Raw genomic sequence first — 15384 nt, 5'->3', positions numbered from 1 at the left:
ACGAATTCTTCCTTTGGTTTGTAAGCGGTTGTTCTAGTTCTAACCGTTTCCAATATCAATGGACTATAATTTATCTTACCTCCTATACATTTCTAGGAATGTGATAGGTTAAAGCGTCCTCGTGGAAACCGTGTATATTTAATATTAGGTTAGTTGGGAGGCGGGGCTTATTTCATACACGGTTAGTAGGGGAGTTACGTTCCTTTATATTCCATATAAGGTAATAAGGAGGCAGTGCTTATTTCATACACAGTTAGTAGTGGTGTTACGTCCCTTTAGAAAAACAAAACAGTACTGAGAAAAAATCTTAAAGGTTTCGGCAGACGAAGAAAGTGATGATAAAGTAAAATAAATTCATAAAACACATTTAAATCTAACAAGTTTTCATTGTTGGCATTTTTTTTTTGTAGGATCAAAGGAAGTAGTTTCTAAATCATATGTTAATGCTAACTGTATTGAAGACTTAGTTTAAACAATATTTATTCAGATAAATCAACATTAAACGATAATATACATTATACTATATTGAAGACTTGTTCATTTTGATAGTTCACTAATTTTCTTCCACACATTTTGTCCAGGTGATTTCTCTACTATAGTGAGGACCCCCATGTTAGGTTGTGCACGAAGCATGGAATGGTTCAATATGGCTGCCGTTACCATCGAAACGGAACAAATGTGCAAAAATTAAGTTTTTTGTTTTTGTGAACTGTTTGGATATGCTTTAACACAGAATCATTATATTTTAATACAATGTAGGTGCCCACTATATACAGGTGTTTGATGATTTTGGAACTCATTGGAACTACTATGTTTTCATGGAAACTACACCAAAAATTTCAAAATGCTCCAAACTTTATGAAACTCCACAGTAACGATGAACAACATTGGAAAATGTGGCATTTGGCGTTGGAATTTCCGAAATGTCTGTTGTTACCAGTCTGCCATGGAAACAATGCAAAAAGATAAAAAAAAAAAATAGAAAAAAAACCCTGCAATCTGGATGAAACTTTACAGAAATGGTCGCTAGTTAAAGCAGAGTTGAGTTTTCACTTTTGAATTTTCAAAATGGCTGCCGCTCACCTGGCAAAGGGGGAAGGGTGCCATCAGTTATTGCTAGCAATTACAAATCTAGTTTTATTTTATTTCTCCATTAGGTATAAGATAAAGTTCATTTATAGAAACCCATAGAGAAATCCTATTAGATTAAAAAAATGATTTAGACCCGCGAGCCCCTTTTAGGACCCATAGTACTACAACGGATAAAAATGAACTAGTTTAATAGTGGTTAATATCCCCTTCAAACAATGACACCCATCCTGTATTATGCAGCAAACTCTGATTTGTAAGGCATACATGGGGAAGCAGGTCAGTTTTGATGGGCTAGCAGTTCTTCGACAAGGACTAGTAAAATTCTGCTGCCAATAAGTCCTGGGCTAGTTAGCTGTAACCACATTTTTTTAACTCTAGGAATAAGCTGCCATATTGAAATTGCAAAATGGATCCATAGCTAATATTTTTTGGAAACACCAAGAACAAAAATCGTGCCTAATTAAGTGCTCTTACCATCACACCCAGCTTGTTTCACCTTTCTGTCGGACTATAAGTTAAAACGCAGAAACAATGACTTTTTCTTAAACACTAATTTATTCATTTTCTTCCATTTTTTACCATTTTCTTCATAAAAACAAGTCAGCAATATAAGAGTTTATTTCATCCATTCAGTTGATATTTGAGTTTTAAATTTTGAAATTTGATTATTGACTTTCCATTTTGAATTGAGATCGTAAATTTTGTTATTTTACTTTTAATAAAATATGTGTCAGAATATTCATTTTACATGTGTGCATAACTTGAAAAAAATAAGTCAACTTACGAGTATTCTTGCACATTATTAATTTGGTTCGAATCAATTGCTTATCGACATATCCGACATAACTATGCTGTTTTCATTACGTATAAGTCTACACTAAGAACTCTTCTATGTTTACTTGAAAGGTGAAATCAATTTAGTGGATTGCTGTTTTAAATATATCAAAATACACTATTGTATAAATTGTAGTTGTGTAACACATATGTGCAATTAATTTAAACTAGCAAATTGTGTATAAAATAGTGAAGATAATGGGTGCAGTTCTTTTCAGTTGTAAGGAAATGTCAATGAAGTTAGAATGATTCGTGTGATGTAACGAGAAAAACTGTATTCGCATGTTGTTAAAACCTCAATGTAGATAACTATTTTAATGATTTTATAAACCAGAATCATATATATAACAACAAAATTAACGTTTAAGCATACATAAGCTTCAAATTGTGTTCCATTGTTTAGTTCAGAAGACAATACGTGTATATTTCTCTTTCTGACGAATGGTACAGTATGTTTCTTTACTATTCTCGGATATTCTTCCAAGCTCTGCAAAAATGAATACAATCAACATTCATTGATGCTATGAAAGAGGGTAAAAGATATTAGAAAGACATTCAATTTCATAGATCAAAAATAAACTGACAACGACATTGATAAAAAGTAAAAGACAATCAGAAAAACAATAGCACACACACACAGCATATAAAACTAACGACTACGCAACACGAACACTAAAAAATACCAGAGTTAATCGCAGGAGCTCCGGGAGGGTGAACAGATCCTGCTCCACATACGGCACCCGTCGTGTTGCACATGTTATTACAAACCGGGTAATAGATTGATTTGGTATGTCGCATTCGTTAAAAAAGAAATGAGTTGAAGTTACAACACTATAAATGTATGCATCAAAATACCATTATCATGATTATTTTCATTTAAAAAAAAAACAGTTGTTCGTATATGTTTTTTTAATTGTAAATGGTTCGTCCATCATATTGTCGTATGCTTTCAAGTGGAAACAATTTATTTCAGAGACAACCATCAAATCAAACTAAATCAATACTGTCCTTCTAAAGAAATAATTTGTAATTATAAGTTTAATCTTTCGTGAACCCTTCAAAACAGATGTTAAAAGATCTACTGTAGGACAGGTCTATTCTCTCCACATTCCTGTCGTGCCGTTACATAACTAAATTAAATAATGCGTAGTAAATGCTAATTGGAAGATTCAAACAAAACAACTCAAAATAAGCATGTCATATTTCGTTTAACTATATTACTTATACTTTTGATTATTCATACTATGTACTGCCAAGCAAAAGAAGAGAAATATGGATAGTAAGTTTTATCTAAAGTACTTACCCTCCACACGAACACCTAAAATAAGAAAATATCATATTATATAGAGCGAGACGCTCAGACTTATTAGTCGAACTTATCAGTGAAAGTTTTCACGTTTAAATGACTTCATATACTGTCATGTAGGGATCTCTTCAAATTATAATACGGTATTATAATGCCAATTTTTAAAATTAGTAGGCTGGCTTTTTGTTACTACCACCTAATTTCATTATGCGTCTTCTTGATAGCTGCCTCATTGGAAATTTTCAATCACATGTTCTGATGTTTACTTCCTGTTTTTTTATAAAGGATTTGTAATCAAGGCGTAATCAATCTGATTAAAGTATCCACATGTATTTGATACCATGGAATTCACAGTAACATTGTTCTGCATTTTGAATTCAATTTTGAACATGACATCATACATCATAATATTGGCCGTTTGTCATATATTGTCTATAACAACAAATGCTCAAAGCTATTATTCATACTTATCGGTTTGCTAAGTGACACTTACCGACAAAAGTTTATGAACATTAAAACATTGAAATTGTCAATGATATAAAACTTGTTTTAGAGAATGTAAAGGACGAACACGTTGTGTGGTTAACCATGAATATTTTAGTATTGCATTAATTTAGGAACGTTGTCATTTAATGTTTAAATAAATGTAGGCAACATCTTCAATTTGTTTTAATTTGACAAAGATTATGTTGATTATAATCTCTGAAAGATTGCCTGGCTATTTTTAATTTGAAAGCTATTTTCCTGATGTGTTTCCCTAGTTTGTTGATGTATGCATATTCAATCTTTGTGATCGATGCTTATATAAATTGAAATATAGGTGTCATAAAGATACTTCCAGGGACAAACAATAAGCTGTGTCATCAAACAAGTGGGTATAATAAGTCATACACCAGTAATATAATTTAGAAAACTCTGCTGAGATAATGCTTGCCCCAAAAAGTGGTAACATTTTACAATACAAACTGTAAACATGAGTTGTAAAATTGACATATTTGATCAGTACATGTACACGAACAAACTATAAACACTGTATTGCAGGTGGTGGATTTCGGGAAAGTTCATAGTTATGTGGCTATACGTCTCCCTCGTCTTGGATTGACAGCATAATTAATATGCCAAATGTCAAAGACAACTTAAAAAGGCTTTATCTATATCAATACATAGCAAAACAACAAATAACACGGTCAAATGCCTTAAAATACCCACCAAAAAAATACAAAACGTAAGCTAGTACATGTATCTAGCTCAAAGTATAAATGCATTAATACACACATGGTTTTGTGAAGCTGAATAAGTACGAATCGACAACTGTGTGTTAAAAAAAAATACCATATGGAGTGCCAAAATGAAACGAAAGATGTAAGATTTACTATATAACATTATGCTTAAAATAATGTTTTCGAAAGTAGTTGCTACATCAACATGCCATATCAATACGCATTTAAGATATAACGTTGGTTCTTACAAATGGTTTGTTTTATATCAAAGTAAAACTTTGAATTTGTATAAGAACACTTAAACTAGGGAAACACATCAGGAATATAGCTTTCGTGTTGTTTATTCTTTAGTTTTCTATGTTGTGTCATGTGTACTATTGTTTTTCTGTTTGTCTTTTTCATTTTTAGCCATGGCGTCGTCAGTTTGTTTTAGATTTATGAGTTTGACTGTCCCTTTGGTATCTTTCGTCCCTATTTTAAACTAATAATACAATTTTAATAAATACGGATATTTCAGAAAAATGTCATGGTATACATGTCAGTATACAATATTAACCATGCACAAATAGACATGCATCGGATTTAATGCTTTTGTAAAGCTACATGCATGAATGTACTTTCATTAGTTTCAATAAACAAGTACTAAATAAACCAATCCAGTCTTGTAATGTGAGACATCATCTGAAATAACATAAAAGTACCAAGTTTTTCTGCAACAGATGCGCATTCCTACAATCAATCTCTGTTCAATGATGATCAAGGCTAAACTTTTTAAAAATCTAAAGCTTATTAAAGATATGAAGAGCTATGAACAAAACAAAAACTACAAAAAAGTGTTATCCGAATAGGTTTTGTTACTTTTATATAATTATGTCTTTAATCATTTAATTTTTTTTTTCATATTTTCCCATTCAATAAAAACGTCATATACAATTTCGCTATCACTTATTATTTTATTCTTCATTTTTTTTAACTCATCACAACATTGCACAATATACTTATCTGTTTGGTACTTTACACTTACAATGGACTGAAAAATAGGAATATTAATACAGTTAAAATCTTATAAACAATTTGACAGAACCACAAAAGGGCAAATACTCAACTAAAAACACCAGATGTAACGTTTTACTTAATAGGTTCAGCATGTTGTCTTGAAATATTGTTTATATTTAGAAGAAACTGTGATTTCCTGAATGTGGGAGCTGAAGGTTTTAAACGTTTTTTTTATTAGTTACAATAAACGGTTATTTACTTAGACATAACTGTTTTCAATAAAGTACGGACACTTGTTTTGTATATGTAGTCATAATAAAATTGAGAATGGAAATTGGGAATGTGTCACAAAGAGACAGCAACCCGACCATAGAAAAAAAAAACAACAGCAGAAGGTCACCAAGAGGTCTACAATGCAGCGAGAAATTCACGCTCCCGGAGGCGTCCTTCTGCCCGATACAAATATATATACTAGTTCAGTGATCTCTCTAGTTCATTTCTATTTCATGTTATAATTTCGTCCCCGAGCTTATCACCAGCCCAGTAATCAGCACTTCGGTGTTGAAATGAATATCAATTATATGGTCCTTTTTAAAAATTTCCGATTTACAAAACTTTGAATTTTTTGAAACACTAAGGATATTCTTATCCCAGGAATAAATTACCTTAGCTGTATTTGGCACAGAACTTTTTTGAAATTTTGGATCGTCAATGCTCCTCAACTTTGTACTTGTTTGGCTTTATAACTATTTTGATCTGAGCGTCACTGATGAGTCGTATGTAGCCTAAACGCGCGTCTGGCCTTTTTAATTATAATCCTGGTACCTTTGATAACTGTTAACGCCACTGGGTCAATGCCACTACTGGGGTGCGTTTTGTCACCAGCCCAGTAGTCAGCAATTCTGTGTTGATATGAAAATTAATTATATTGTCACTTTTATAAATTTCCTGTTTACAAAACTTTGCATTTTTCGAAAAACTAAGGATATTATTATCCCAGGAATAGATTACACAGGGAATATTGCAACATATGTTGTTCATGTTTTTAAAAAATATGGAAAACATATGATATTCATATGTTTTAAAACATATGAAAACATATGGAAGCAAACAAATGTTTTCAAATGTTTTATAAATCCTGTTAACATATGTTTGTAACATATGAAAAACATATGATTTTCATATTTTGTCATATGTTACAAAGGACATTATAAAATAAATAATTTAAGAAAATGTCAAAATTTGTAATTTAACTATCACATACATTTATTCATTTATTATCTATATAAATAAAATCATCATAGATTATGGAACGCCGACACTGTCTTATTATGACATTTCTCATTATATGATGTTCATTTGCCTGTATATAATGTCATTTTACCCTTATATGATGTGCAAATGACATTATATGATGTGCACTTGTCCTTATATGATGTACACGTGTTATTATGTGATGTGAACTTGTCCTTATATGATGTACACTTGTCATTATATGATGTGAAGTTGTCCTTATATGCTGTACAAACACATTTATATGAGGTACACACATCTTTATATCATGTCCACAATTCATTATATAATGTGCTTTCTCCATTATGTCATGTGATTGCGTCCTTATATTATGTGATGCTTTCCTTATACGATGTAGAAACGGCATTATGTGATGTGCAATCACCTTTATATGATGACAATTTGACATTATCTGATGTGCAAATTATATTATATGATGTGCAAATGATCTAATATGATGTGCAAATGGTCTTATATCATGTACAGATGGCTTTATATTATGTGTAAACTTCTTTATATGATGTGAACGTATCCTTATGTTATGTGCTAACATCATTATATGATGTGGTAATGTCATTATATTATGACAATGTAACAGCATAGGGTGTGGTTCGGTTTACATCTTTATAGGGTGTCAGAACAGCATTATGATGATGTCGAAACATCATTATGAGGATGTGCATTCATCGTCCTGATGGTCAATGAACATGATTACGATAAAAGCGATTACTCACTACGTCAGAACTGATTCCGATCTGCTTCTGCAGAATTAATATAAACCCGGTTCAAATCTTTAGCTATCGTTTGGAAAATTGTTGAGATGTAAAAAGAAAAAAACTTGACATTTGTTCCTTGATTAAAGATGAAAAAAATCACACCAGATATTATTGATGGAAAATTGTCAAATTATTAATTTTTATCGATGGGTCTACAATAATGAATATACGGGATCTACAATAATGAGCATATGTAGTTAACTTATTACGTTTTTAAGCGAAAGTACATTTTTAAGATAAAGTGAGACAATGCATTTTAAAAATCACACCAGATATTATTGATGGGAAATTATCAAATTATGAATTTTATCGATGGGTCTACAATAATGAATATACGGGATCTACAATATTGAGCATATGTAGTTAACTTATTACGTTTTAGAAATAGATCTTTAATATTTTAAACGAAAGTGCATTTTTAAGATAAAGTGAGACATTTGCATTTCAACAAAAATTAACGTTTCAAACATTTCGGCGGAAGATTAGGATCAATTGTTACAGGAACTAGTTGAAGAATTTCCCTGTAGAGGCGAAAATATGATAAAAACAAATTGTGTGGCTCTTATTTATAGCTTGCTGTTCGGTTTGAGTAATAGCTCCGTGTTGAAGACCGTAATGTAACCTATAATTGTTTCCTTTTACACATTATGACTTAGATGTAGAGTAGTCTCATTGGCACTCATATCTTCTTATTTCTATTCATTGCAAAAATATTTAATAACGATAGCTACAAAATTATCCTCTCTTGCATTTATAATTGTACCGGTATGGATGATTGGTTGATTAATTTGTTGATTAATTGCTTTTTAACGCCACGTTCAACACTATCATGCTATATCGTGGCTGTGAGTTTATATTGGTGGAAGAAGCCGAAGTCCCAAGAAAGAACCACCGACTTTCGGTAGTAAAAACTAATAATTCTATTAAATTAAGATTGGAGTCGAGCTTACATGTACCTGTGGGATTCGAACTCACAACCTACATGTAAGTGTTGACAGGCTAGATACTTGGACTACTCGCCAACCGACCCCATCCCCACCCCCACCCCCAAAAAAGGAATTAAAGGAGATATGGGATGACCTTCAACTCGGTGCTTGACACTTGCTTGCATCTTTTTATTATGTTTTCATGCATTTATTGCACACTTACATGATTATTAATGTATGCTTGACGTCCAACGGAAAATTGAAATATATATATATAGATATATATATAAAAGACTATGTGTTATGATTGCCAATGAGTCAACTCTCCACAAAACACCAAATGACACAGAAATTAAACACTATAGGTCTTCGTACGGCCTTCAACAATGAGCAAAGCCCTTATCGTATAATCAGCTATAAAAGGCCCCTTAATGACAAATATAAGACAATTCAAACGAGAAAACTAACGACATAATGTATGAACAAAAAATGAACGAAAAACAAAAACCGGTATGTAACACATCAACAGACGACAACCCACTGAATTACAGGCTCCAGACTTGGGACAGGTGCATATTCGTACGGGAACATATTAATGTGAAATGAATACTAACCCTGTTTTGTAATAGACCAACACCTTGAGTCGGATTTTTAACATGCTACTTCACAGAAATCCATTTCACCTTACCCAGACAAATTATTCTGATAAATATGAGAATATGAGAGAAAAAATAAAACAATAGTGTTTGTCCTGGAAGAAGGAAGCACACGTCCTCCTGCCCACACTTCATGTTTACACCACGATGACCGTGAGGGCATTCCGATGTATTGTCGCAACAGAGATTTGACTTTCGACTTTGACTGGTACATGTTACCGATCGTATAAAAACGCAGACATAACCGAGTGCAAAATAGCATTCCTTGTCGCTTCAAGTAATACTCATAATTTTTTTTTAGAACATATTAAATTAATTATATGAAAAAGTTGCGTCGTTAGAAATATATTTTTAAGTTATAAGTAAGTTATATCTAGACATACATACAGGACAATTGTGTTAACGCATTAGGAAGAACACCTCAAGAACGTTTATACGGGAAAAATTAATGCCTACATAAATCCAAACTATTAGAAAATCCGAATTATTATAGAAGTGTTTTCACCATGCACTTGCACTGCACTATTATTAGAATAGTAGAATAGAATGCTGAAGCATTTGGATAAAAATTATGCATACATGTAACTGTTATATATAGAATAATAGGTAGTTTCGTTTTTGATACTGACTATATCATGTTGAATATCTAGACGAGCCCGTTCATCATCCACGCACGAACCTGTCTCAGAAAAAATATGTCTCTGTAAGTTAACCTCACTTTCAGGTATTGTGATGTGATTTTCTTTAAGACAAGTGCGTGTTACCATCAACGTGAACTTGTGGTCATCCGATGTTCAGTACTTCAGTCCTTTGATACTTTCTGTTCTAGTAAATATTACATTTATAAGCAAATGACATTCAGCCTTCACATTTTTGAAGGTGTATATAAATCCGACATAACCGAGAATCGCAATGGTCTTTAAACAGAAAATAGAATGGAGCGTTTTCAGATCCGCGTAAGCATAGCTTGGACACACAATAGCTGTAATTTAATTAGATTTGTGTCTGAATGAACATAAAAATACTATTTATTTTTTTGTTTACTGAGGCCTGGTGGTCTCTGACATATAGAGAGTTGTGTTTTATTTTTTTCTAAGTGAAGATGGTGACTTTTAATATTTTAGGTTTATCTTTAAAACTACAATAGATTAAAAAAAATACTGCAATGTGTCTGAATATATTTTATGGTAAATTTTAAGGTCCCATTTTGGGCAATTTTGGCTCGTATGAGTTTTGTTGTTTTATTGCCTTTTATTTTGATACTTATTTATAGGGAAACCTTATCTGAGCAAAATAGTTTTCTCGTTTGAATTGTTTAACATTGTCATTTCGGGGCCTTTTGTACTGACTATGCGGTAAGGGCTTTGGTCATTGTTGAAGGCCTTACGGTTACCTATAAGTGTTAATTTCTGTGTCATTTTGGTCTCTTGTGGAGAGTTTTCTCATCGGAAATCATACCACGTCTTCTTTTTTTATATTATAAGAACAGATTTAAAAATAAGTAAATTATAATTATTGTCATTTTCCTCATTGGTGGTGGGGACGGCGTAGGAAAGATGGGAATTCCTCTAATTTATTTTCCGTGAAATAGGGAAAAAAACAATCATTTCAAAGACATAAACTTTTCACGATTCCCCCCTAAAAAGACCACAAGAGAACAATTACACACACCTTTCTCAATACGTTAAAAAAAATCTCCATTGAAATAAGTTGAAAATAAACAATCTGTATATACAAATATGTGAACATTACCAAACCTGACCATTTTGCATTTCGGGGTCAGTACGTCATGTACGTGGATTAAGCATGCAGTCTCCGAATTTGGATATTTTAGCTTTTTCTGAGGAAAAAAAGATTGTTTCAAAGACAAATAAAGGAAGTACAAAACACTACATGTATACGTCATATCACAAATATATACGAATTTGTATGGTTTTGGAGGAGTAACACTTTAGAATTAAATGCTTCTTTTTGTACTTCGGTCAACGCTTTTACAACCCTATGACGTTACAAAAAGAAGCATTCAATACTTATAATTACATTTTTTTAGCATTTATCATGAAAACGAATTTTATTATTGTTTTATTTAATTCACCTGTGCACTTTATTGTGGGACCACCTGTTATCATGAATGAAAAGTTTTATTGAGCAATACAATTGCTTACGGAATAACACGTGATGTGCAGTTAGCCAATCAGAATAAAGTATCATAATGAAACATACATCTAATGTAATTATTACATTCTACATCTTACCATTTATATTATTCAATAACAGTTTATAAAACAAACCATCTCGCCATATTATGCATGAGTAGATAATTTTATAGCTATTGTTGTGAAATATTTTTAAAACTGACTGTGAGTTCAATGATGCATTTTGCAATGAATAGAAATAAGAAGATGTGGTATGAGAGCCAATGAGAAAACTTTCCATCCAAGTCATAATGTGTAAGAGTAAACACCCATAGGTCAAAGTACGACCTGCAACACGTAGCTTTTGCTATACCCAAATAGCAACCTATAAAGAGCCTCACAATTTGTTTTATCATATTTTCGCCACAGCCGCCAATTAGCTCCTGTATTAATTGATCTTTAGATTATCTCCCTCTGAACTGTTTAAAACGTTGATTATGTTAACATTCATTGTCTCATTTTTCCTATTAATTGCACTCTCGCTAGCGATGGACACATATTTGAGCCGGGTTTATAGTATACAGAAGCAGATCGGAATCAGTTATGACGTAGACAGTAATTATTATAATCGTTATCATGTTCATTGACCATAAGGACGATGAAAGCACATTATATAATGACGTTTCGACATCATATAATGAAGTAAACCAAACCACATTATATAAGATTACAAGTACATAATATAATGACACAACCACATCATATAATGATATTTGCACATAATATAATGGTTACTGCACATCATATAATGATATGTACACATCATATAAGTATATTTGCACATGACATAAGTATATTTGCACATCATATAAGGATCGTTGTACATAATATAAGTACGTTTGCACATCATATAAGAATGTTTGCACAACTTATAAGTACATTCGCACATCATATAAGTACATATGCACATCATATAAGTATATTTGCACATCATATAAGTATATAAGCACATCAAATAAGTATATAAGCACATCATATAAGTATATATGCACATCATAGAAGTATACATGCACATCATATAATGATGTTTGCACATCATATAATGATGTTTGCACATCAAATAATGATGTTTGTACATCATATAAGGATGTTTGCACATCATGTAAGGATATTTGCACATCATATAATGACAATTGCACATCATATAAAGGTAAATGCACATCATATAAAGAAAATGGTCATAACAAGACAGTGTTGGCGTTCCATATTAGATACCAGGACTAAATTTAGTATATACGCCAGACGCGCGTTTCGTCTACAAAAGACTCATTAGTGACGCTCGAATCCCAAAAAGTTAAAAAGGCAAAATAAAGTACGAAGTTGAAGATCATTGAGAACCAATGGATTTCTGAAACATGAAAATGCAATATTTCACTCTTCACACTAAATGCCACATGCACCGGTGTGTAACTACAATTACGATCATCCCAAAATTAAGGGGAATTTCAAAAGGCCGATTTCTCCACTTTAACAGCTTATTTTCATATTTGTATTAGGTCAAACAATATCCTTACAAGCATTGGTATTGAAATATTTCTTAGTACATGATGGAAAAGGAACAAGAAGAATGAAAATCGAGATTCAAGAAATCGCGATGATCCTAACTTTAAATTATTTTTATCAACGATGATCGTAATTATTATTATCAAAGATGATGGTTACTCTCTGTTCCAACGAAGCATTTTTTTTAAAACACATCAACACAATGTCTAATATAACTTAATAGTTATTTCTTGAATATTCAGTGAAAGTTTTGGCCTGGCCTGTATTCTCAAACTGTATCATTAAGATGACAGTTATGTTGACTTCATATAAACGTATTCCATTTTGAATGTTAACTAAATTACTAATAAGAAAAAAAACATCAAGCATATAAGCCTGATAATTCCCTCTTATGTCATTTCTTTTTGACAAATAGCGGTGTTCTTGACCCTCATACTCGGGGGTGGGGTGGGGAGATGACGCTCCATTACATAATTGATAGGGGTGCTGCTGGCGTTTGTTACCGCACCCTTTTCATATAATTTAGATTTTAAAAATGTATACCTTTTCCCATATTGTTAGAATTATGTGTGATGTCTTATGTACACGTTGAATATTAAAGTGCCAACAGAGAGAAAATAGGTCGATAAAACACAGCCCGGAACACCAAAAAAGATGACAGACGAAGTTATTGCAACTTTATTGATCTTATCATATACTCTTGATAGTTCCCGAACTTTTCACATTTTTTTCAAGATTGAAAAGGTGACCTATTCCAGCAGCATGTCCTATCACCTTTATATCGGAAGTGGACCCACCCAGCCCTCATATAACGTAAATGTACGAATGCTTGCATGGTGCTTTGAATACGAAAAGCCGGAAATCTGTTCACGGTTACCGTTGTTTTATATTATGACGCAAAATCCATGGACGCTCACGCGATCATTTGCTACTGTTTTTTTTTAAGTTTTGAAGAATGGACAGAGAAAGATGATACAAAGTACTTTGGTTTTTCACACTGGTGAACCAACAAGTACTATAAACAGATATATTGAAATTGGTGACTTGTCGATTAACTGGAAAAAACCGGGGAACGAATCGCAACACAAAAAAAATTATGAAATTCAAGGCAACGGAAGTGTTTTTGCTTTGATGGATAATTTTACGTACCCTAAAAGCATAACGAAAGGTAAATATTTTTAGGCACATTTTGCTTGATTGTTGGATAAAAGCAGGTCGATTTATTTTTCAAGAAAAATTATAATCCGACTAAGACTGTAGATATATATTAACCTGAGAACGATATTGTAATATAAATATAATTGCATTGGGTAATCCGTTTCATTACCTATTTATATATCTCATAATGAGGATGTTAAAAGATAAGACACACATACATACCAAATAACCATATAATTTGTAAACACATTAGACAATAAGACAAACTTGGAAAAAGGGGGGAAGAGGACATCATATACTTGATGTAAAGTATTGAAATTGTTGTTTATCTAATGTCACTACAGAAAAACTTAATTACTGATGCAGACTTGTATAATTGTGTCTAACGATATTTGGTATTTGTATTTGTTTATCAGTTGATTTAAATCTATGAAATTGTATAAACAAATTTATTATTATCTGCAGCAATAAATACTTATCTATTTTACATTTAATAGATAGGGGTGTCCCTGGGGATCACTTACTACCCTATTTTCATATAATTTAGATTTAAAAAATGTATATATACCTTTTCATACATTGCGTAGGTAATAATGTACATGTAACCTTTTCCGAATTTTAAGTATGAGTGATTCCAGGACATGCAGGAGCGGACAAGAATCACATTATGACATTACCGAGAAAACCATCACATTTGCTTTAAGGGCATACGATACAGTAGAGATCCCTTGTTGATTTTTTCTTAAAATTTTGATAGAAGGTCAATTTCAATGTGTACTTTTCAAATATGCAAAGAAAAAAGTACCTTCATGACTTACTTTTTGAGATAATTTGGTTCGAAATTTGCATATTTGGAAGAAAATCCCTGAAATTTCATTAATAATGACTCTTAAAGAAAGTAACAATACTTTTGAACGAAAAGTCATAACTTAACCGGGTTTTTTGTAAAATATTCCCTTGATTCATGGCATCAACATACTGAAACAAGTATAAGGTTAAATCAAATCATCATGTTCCGGATTTTAATTGCTATATCCGAAATAAAGAAATTGACCATATTTTTGTGTCTTTTCGGAAGTGCAGAACAAATTTGATCGTTGATTTTTTCCTGAAATTTTGGCGGAGTGTTCTTGAAACAGTACTTGATTGATTGCAAAAGAAAAAAATTGGGGTCCATGTGCTTGTTTTTTCAATAAAAGCCATATACCTTAATTTTTTACGACGTCTGTCAGTATGGCGCTAAATTACGTCAAATTAAGTTTTAATCGCAACAACGTCGTGTAATCATTCCCGCCGTACACGAGTTCGATGTCAAGTATATGCAGGTGTTTTTCAAAGCGTTCATACAAAAAATTATAAGATGGTTAATCATAAAATGGAAAAATATTTTTGCTAAACATTTACGAAACGAAATTTGGACAGGAACCTT

The 15384-nt window shown here is 32.0% G+C and overlaps 1 protein-coding gene across 1 annotated transcript in view; it reads right to left on the bottom strand.

Moving 5' to 3' along the window:
• Positions 1–467: 467 nt before the first annotated feature.
• LOC139496361 (E3 ubiquitin-protein ligase TRIM71-like) overlaps positions 468–15384 on the bottom strand; it is a 45881-nt gene continuing 30964 nt past the window's right edge. Inside the window, exon 5 of the mRNA XM_071284884.1 lies at positions 468–2447. The gene's annotated coding sequence lies outside the window, so the exon portion shown is untranslated. The remainder of the gene's footprint in view (positions 2448–15384) is intronic.

Source organism: Mytilus edulis, chromosome 11 (assembly GCF_963676685.1).
Source record: "Mytilus edulis chromosome 11, xbMytEdul2.2, whole genome shotgun sequence".
Taxonomy (NCBI): Eukaryota; Metazoa; Mollusca; class Bivalvia; order Mytilida; family Mytilidae; genus Mytilus; species Mytilus edulis.
This window is presented reverse-complemented; position numbering and strand designations above follow the sequence as displayed.